Below are 8,198 nucleotides of genomic sequence, written 5' to 3'. Positions count from 1 at the left end.
GAGAATCGCGTAAGCCCAAGAGTTAGAGGTTGCTGTGAGCCGTGTGATGCCACGGCACTGTACCTGAGGGCGGTACAGTGAGACTCTGTCTCTACAAAAAAAAAAAAAAAAAAAAAAAAAATTTGAAAAATACACAAAACATTCTGAGCCAGGTGCAGTGGCCCAAGCCTCTAATCCTAGTACTCTGGGAGGCCAACGCGGGTGGATTGCCTGAGCTCACAGGTTTGAGACCACCCTGAGCCAGAGAGAGACCCCCGTCTCTAAAAAAACCCAGCTGGGTGTTGTGATGGGAACCTATAGTCCCAGCTTCTTTGGAGGATGAGGCAAGAGAATCGCTTGTACCCAAAAGTTTGAGGTTGCTGTGAGCTATGATGCTAGAGCACTCTGCCAAGGGCGACAAAGTGAGACTGTTTAAAAAAAAAAAAAAAAGATAGAAAGAAAGAAAAAACGTTCTGAAAATGTAACATGTCAATTCTTATCTAGTCTTTTTTTTTTTTTAGTCTCACTCTGTGCTCTGGCTAAAGTGCTGTCGTGTCACTGCTCACAGCAACCTCAAACTGTTAGACTGGAGTGACCCTCTTGCCTCAGTCTTCTGAGTAGCTGGGACTACAGGTGCCTACCACAATGCTCAGGCTGGTTGCGAACTCCTATGCTGAAGTGATCCACCTGCTTTAGCCTCCCAGAGTGTGAGGATTACAGGTGTGATCCACCATCCCTGGCCTCTTACCTAGTCTTCGTAAGGATATTGGCTTGAGTGGACAAAAGCATCAGGTAAGCCAATCAGATGGTTGTTGCAGTGCCTTAACCTTGGCTTTTACACTGGAGACCAAGTCCAGGAGGCCTGGAGCACATTCAGACTGGGGAAGGTAGCACCCAGGATGTTGGATGTGCTGGCTTAAATAAAATCAACACCAATACACATTGGCCATGTATTGCTTTCTTTGAGTAACAAATGTCTGGCGCCAGCATCACTAGAATGACCTTTTCCCTGTGCGCCTCTGAGGTGGGGCTGGTGATGGCCTCGGGGCTCCTGGGCTGAGATCCGGGTCAGGGAGGGAAACTCAGTTTCCAGAGCCTTTAGTGTTGCTTTCCCTGCCTCCTTCCCCAGGGCAGGCCCCTGCTCTGTTGTGAGCCAGGCTGGAAGAAGGTCTTAGGGCAAAGGGAAGAAAGAGCAAAGGGGGGAGGCAGGGAAGCAAGGAGCCAGGCCACGGGGACCCAGCAGGGTGTGTGGCCACCTGTGACATCTGGCAAAATCTGCATCTCTCAGAGTTTTGTATGCTTGACAGCAGGCCCTTCAGCAAGGTGAATTCTTTCAGAAAGGGTCTCATTCACATGCTGCCAAGACATCCACTACCTATTCTTGAATTCACACAAAAATTAAGAGAAAAACAACAGCCTGGCCAATTTAGCAACTTGCAAGATGCAGCTGGTGTTCCTGTTCACCCCCAAAGGCCAGGCCTTCCACCCCACCCTACCTCCCAGAGGTCTGGCCAGAGTTATTTAGTATCCTGAAGCTCCAGGCCTCAGTGTGACAGCTGAGTGACTTAGCTGGCACCATGAGATGCAGAATGACAAAGGCCCTGAGCTTTGGCGGCTGGTGGCAGGGATGGTGAGGGATGGCTGGGGTTCGAGGGCGGCATAGTCCATGTCCTTGCTGGTTCTGAAATATTGATATTTTTTGTATGATTGAAGGGCTTCTGCAGGCCAACAAATGTTACTGGCCCAGCCAGGTTCATCTATTTGCCTGCTGCCCAAGAGAAAGCCCAAATTCAGAGGCCACAAGGTTTACAGCAGAAAAAAGGTTTATTCCCCAGAGGGTTAAATGGGACCTGGGAGAATTCTCTCAAACAGGCCTTCCAGAGAAATAAGGGTCCAAGGCTTTTAAAGATTAGACGATCAGAATCTGCTAATTGGCTGGTTTCGGGGCCAAGAGTCAGTATGGGCCACAGTCTAGGTGGGTCAGGTACTGGAAAGCAGGACCTTGGGTAGAGTGTCCAAGACTAATTGAGTCAGTTCCTCCGTCACTAGAATGCAGAATCTGAAAGACATCACAAAAATTACCCCTACATTCCAAACAGGTGATGTTCTTTTGTGGCCAACTATGCATGGCTCCAGGGTAGAGAAGCAGAGGGAGCAGTGTATTATCAAGCAAATGAGGGGACCATGGCTGATTATGCTCATTATTTTAGCTAAGCCTGCTGCTTAGAAGTGTTCTGGAGACCCTCACTCTAGTTCCCACCTTGCACCTCCTCCTCAATTTGTAGGAGTGGTTTCAAGTGTGGTACTTGTAGCATTCTCACAGCCAGAGGTGGTTGGGTCGAAGGCCTCTCCAAGGCCTGCCTGGTTGTTTTTTTTTTTTTGTTTGTTTGTTTTTTTTGTTTTTGGCCGGGGTTGGGCTTAAACCCGTCACCTCCAGCATATGGGGCCGGTGCCCTACTCCTTTGAGCCACAGGCGCTGCCCCTCAAGGCCTGCCTGGGACGGTTCTTTCCTTTGTCACTGCTTAGCAGCACTTTTGGTACAGGGCTCTCCTGCTCAGGGCTGGACAAGGACTCCTCATTTTCTAGGCCTGGTTGAGCTCAGAATCAATTTTCTTTTTTTTTTTTTTTGGCCGGGGCTAGGTTTGAACCCGCCACCTCCGGCATATGGGACCGGTGCCCTACTCCTTGAGCCACAGGCGCCGCCTTCAATTTTCTTTTTCTTTTAACTTTTTTTTTTTTGAGACAGAGTCTCACTTGTTGCCCCTGGTACAGCGCTCTGTCATCATAACTCACAGCAACCTCAAACTTTTGGGCTTAAGCAATCCTCTTACCTTAACTTCCTGAGTAGCTGGGCCTACAGGCGCCCACCACAATGCTCACCTATTTTTAGAAACAAGGTCTCACTTTTGCTCAGGCTAGTCTTGAACTCCTGAAGTCAGGCGTGTTCCACCTGCCTTGACCTCCCAGAGTAGAAATCAGTCCCATCACAGACCCCCATCTGTAGGCACAACAGGCCCATTTCTAGGCTGCATCCTCTGGGCTCTAACAAGGTCATGAACAGAGCAGCTTGAAAGATTCTGGGCAGTTCCTCCTTGAGTAGGGGGCACAACACCCTAATTTCTTGCTTGTGGCAAGGACTGCAAGAACCACATTCCTCTGCTAATTTTTTTTTTTTGAGACAGAGTCTCACTTTGTCACCCTCAGTAGAGTGCCCTGGTGTTCCAGCTCACAGTAACCTCAAATTCCTGGGCTCAAGTGATCCTTTGCCTCAGTCTCACAAGTAGCTGGGACTATAGGTACTTGCCACAACACCTGGCTATTTTTAGAGACAAGGTCTCGATCTGGCTCAGGCTGGTCTCCAACTCATGAACTCAAGCGCAATCCACCAGCCATGGCCTTCCTGAGTGCTACTAGGATTACTGGCATGAGCCACCGGGTCAGCCTCCTTTGCTAATTTTTTAGGATTATTTTCTCCCTGAAGAACTTTGGTAAATTGTGGCATATTACACCCCATCCCTTACCCCACACCCCATCTCCCCACCCCTCGCAGCCTGCAGGATAGGATTTAAGCCCCCTAGACTGAAAGAGGGGGGTGCTTCCCACTTGGGTTGTCCCCTCTGCTGCCAGAGGTTCTGTTCCCCCTCTTTTGCTTATCGATCTTTCCCTGTCCATAAACTCTGTCCTCGAGGTGGCTCATACCTGTAATCCTAGCACTTGGGAGGCTGTGGGTGGGTGTATTGCCTGAGCTGACCAGTTCGAGACCAACCTGAGCCAGAGTGAGACTTCGTCTCTAAAAATAGCCGGGCATTGTGGTGGGCACCTGTAGTCCCAGTTACTTGGGATGCTCAGGCAAGAGCCGGAGACTTGGAGGTTGCTGTGAGCTATGATGCTATAGTACTCTACTGAGGGCGACAAAATGAGACTCTGTTCCAAAAAAACACAAAATAATAAATATATAAAATAAAATAATAGAAACTATATTAATCCATTCCTGGGTCTCACAAACTCAAATCTTCAAAACGATTTTAACAGTAAATATACTGAATTTTTAAGGTGAAATATTAACAAATAATGATATTTTAATAAAAACATAAATTAGGCTCAGCACCCGTAGCACAGTGGTTACGACACCAGCCACATACACCAAAGTTGGCGGGTTTGAACCCGGCCCGGGCCAGCTAAACAACAATGACAACTGCAACAAAAAATAGCCGGGCATTGTGCCAGGCGCCTGTAGTTCTAGCTGTTTGGGAGGCTGAGGCAGGATAATTGCTTGAACCCGGGAGTTTGAGATTGCTGTGAACTGTGACGCCATAGCTCTCTACCGAGGGCGACATAGTGAGACACTGTCTCAAAAAAAAATTAATTAATAAAATTAAAAATATAGGGCAGCGCCTGTGGCTCAAAGGGGTAGGGTGCCGGCCCCATATGCTGGAAGTGGTGGGTTCAAACCCAGCCCCTGCCAAAAACTGCAAAAAAAAAATAAATATATATAAAAATATAAAAACCTAAAAATATAAAAGCCTGTTTCATCACAATTGAACACTTGGGTTCAAAATATACCCCCCGTGGGGGCCAGATGAGTAATCCTAACAGTTACTGAGGTGGGTAGATTGCCTGAGGTCAGGAGTTCAAGACCAGCCTGAGCAGGTGCTAGACCCTGTCTCTACTAAAAATAGCCAGGCATTGCGGCAGGTGCCTGTAGCCCCAGTTACAACTTCCTCAACCAGGGAAGTTGAGGCAGGAGGAGCACTTGAACCTAAGAGATTGGGGTTGCTATAAGCTATGAGGCTATGGCATTTATTCAATGGTGACAGAGTGACCCTGTCTCCAGAAAAAAAGAAAGGAAAAGAAAAATACTGATGACTGAGCCCCATCCTCAGATATTCTACTTTAATTGGCCTCACTTGGAACTCAGGTCCTAAAGGGCCTTCAAAAGCTCAAACCCGGCCCCGGCTGAACTGCAACAAAAAAATAGCCGGGCGTTGTGGCGGGCGCCTGTAGTCCCAGCTACTCGGGAGGCTGAGGCAAGAGAATTGCTTAAGCCCAGGAGTTGGAGGTTGCTGTGAGCTGTGTGATGCCACGGCACTCTACAGAGGGCCATAAAGTGAAACTCTGTCTCTACAAAAAAAAAAAAAGATAACCGAATGGAGTATGCTTTTATTTATTTATTTATTTTTGAGACAGAGCCTCAAGCTGTCACCCTGGGTAGAGTGCTGTGACATCACAGCTCACAGCAACCTCCAATTCCTGGGCTTAAGTGATTCTCTTGCCTCAGCCTCCCAAGTAGCTGGAACTACAGGTGTCTGCCACAATACCGGGTTTTTTTTTTTTTTTTGGTTTTTGGCCAGGGCTAGGCTTAAACCTGCCACCTCCGGCATATGGGACCGGCGCCCTGCTCACTGAGCCACAGGTGCCGCCCGGGTTTTTTTTTTTGGTTGCAGCTGTCATTGTTGTTTGGCCGGCCCCAGGCTGGGTTCGAACTCACCAGCTGAGGTGTACTTGACTGGCGCCTTAGCCGCTTGAGCCACAGGCGCTGAGCCTATTTATTTATTTTTCTTTTCTTTCTTTCTTTCTTTTCTTTTTTTGAGACTGAGTCTTACTATGTTGCCCTCGGTAGAGTGCCGTGGCATCACAGCTGTGGGCTTCTAACTCTTGAGCTTAGGCGATTCTCTTGCCTCAGCTTCCCAAGTAGCTGGGACTACAGGCCCCTGCCTCAACACCTGGCTATTTTTTTGTTGTAGTTGTCATTGTTGTTTCTCAGGCCCCAGGCTGGGTTCGAACCCTTAGCCCTGTGTAGCTGGAGCCCTAGCTGCTGAATACATGAAAGCTTTTAAAGCAGGAATGCATAAATGAGATGTGGGTATAGAATACTGGTCATTGAGATAACTCAGGCTGTGTATACATGAAGCTATAGCTTGAATTTGCTAGCTAACTTAATGGTTTGATTGATCATCCGTATCCCTTCTGCTCTTGACTGAAGTAACCAGACATTGTGACCTTGTGGGGTTATAGTTTCAAGTCAAGGAAGGCAGAGGATTCCATGTGGCAAATAGAAGGGAGTGTAGACCAATTTTTTTTTTTTTAGAGACACAGTCTCACTTTGTCACCCTTGGTAAAGTGCCGCGGTGTCACAGCTCACAGAAACCTCCAGCTCTTCGGCTTAAGCAATTCTCTTGCCTCAGCCTCCAGAGTAGCTGGGACCACAGGTGCTCACCACAATGCCAGGCTATTTTTTGTTGCGGTTTGGCAGGGGCTGGGTTCGAACTCTCCACTCTGGGTATATGGGGTCAGTACCCTACTCACTGAGTCACAGGCACCCCGGTAGACCAATTTTTTTTTTTTTTTTGAGATGGAACCTCAAGCTGCTTCCCTGGGTAGCATCACAGCTCACAGCAACCTCAACTCCTGGGCTCAAGAGATTGTCCGGCCTCCACCTTCCAAGTAGCTGCAACTACAGGCGCCCACCACAATGTCCAGATATTTTTTGGTTGCAACCGTCACTGTTGTTTGGTGGGCCTGGGCTGGATTCGAACGTGCCTGCTCAGGTGTATGTGGCTGGCGCCTTAGCTGCTTGAGCCACAGGCACCAAGCCTAGACCAACGTTTTTTAAGTGACTAATTAAATGTAAATAGAGTTCACTGTAGGCTGGGCTTTGGTCCCTGCCTGTGCTTCCTTGCCTGGTTTCCTTCAGAAGGACTTGCTAGTGTATCTGTGAATATGGTACTTCTTATCCACTGTCTGATTGGCCTAATACCTAGTAAGCAGACTCAAAAGATCAAACCCTCTGGGTTTCCTTAGGCTCCTGCAATTACCCTCTACTTTCCTTTCTTTTTCTTTGCAACAGAGTCTAACTTTGTTAGTCAGTAAAGTGCTGTAGTGTCATAGCTCACAGCAACCTCAGATTCCTCAGCTCAAGCGATTCTCTTGCCTCAGCCTCCCAAGTAGCTGGGATTACAGGTGCCTGCCACAATGCCCGGCTAGTTTTAGAGTCAGGTTGGTCTTGAGTTTGTGAGCTCAGGCAATCTGGCCTGCCTCGGCCTCCTAGAGCGCTGGTATTACAGGTGTGAGCCACCATGCCTGGCCCTACCCTCTACTTTGTTATTTATTTATTTTTTTGCAGTTTTTGGCCGGGGCTGGGTTTGAACCCGCCACCTCTGGTATATGGGGCTGGTGCCCTACTCCTTTGAGCCTCAGGAACCACCCTACTTTGTTATTCTCATTTAGCACTCAAGGACAATAGGTTAGACCATGGAATCATCTCAGTACTAGGACTATTACATTTCTGATAAGACATTCTTTTTTGTTTTTTTTTTGGCCAGGGCTGGGTTTGAACCCGCCGCCTCTGGCCTATGGGACTGGCACCCTACCCCTTTGAGCCACAGGCGCCACACTGATAAGACATTCTGATTAGAAAAACTTGCTTTTCAGTGGAGGAAGAAAAGCAAGCAGCTGGGCAGCGACTGTGGCTCAGTGGGTAAGGTGCCGGCCCCATATACCGAGGGTGGCGGGTTCAAACCCAGCCCCGGCTGAACTACAAACCAAAAAATAGCTGGGCATTGTGGCGGGCGCCTGTAGTAGCTGAAGAGAATTGCTTCAGCCCAGGAGTTGGAGGTTGCTGTGAGCTGTGTGATGCCATGGCACTCTACCGAGGGCGATAAAGTGAGACTCTGTCTCTACAAAAAAAAAAAAAAAGAAAAGCATGCAGCGTAGGCCAGTAGTTTTCAAATTTAGTGATCATAAGCTCCAAAACAAGTCATGAGGTGAATGACTTGAGCCTCACTCCAGACTTACTGAATGAGAAATCTCTGGAGATGGGTCAAAGAACCTGTCTTTTATTTATTTATTTATTTTTTGTAGAGACAGTGTTTCACTTTATGGCCCTTGGTAGGGTGCCATGGCATTATACAGCTCACAGCAACCTCCAACTCCTGGGCTTAAGCGATTCTCTTACCTCAGCCTCCCGAGTAGCTGGGACTACAGGCGCCTGCTACAACGCCCGGCTATTTTTTGGTTGCAGTTCAGCCGGGGCCGGATTTGAACCCGCCACCCTCGGTATATGGGGCCAGCGCTTTACCGACTGAGCCACAGGCGCCGCCCTGTCTTTTATTTATTATTATTCTTTGAGACGGAGTCTCATTATGTTGCCCTCAGTAGAGTGCTGTACATCACAGCTCACAGCAACTTCAAACTCTTGGGCTTTGGCAATTCTCTTGCCT

This window comes from Nycticebus coucang, chromosome 3 (genome assembly GCF_027406575.1).
Source record: "Nycticebus coucang isolate mNycCou1 chromosome 3, mNycCou1.pri, whole genome shotgun sequence".
NCBI classification, from domain to species: Eukaryota; Metazoa; Chordata; class Mammalia; order Primates; family Lorisidae; genus Nycticebus; species Nycticebus coucang.
This window is presented reverse-complemented; position numbering follows the sequence as displayed.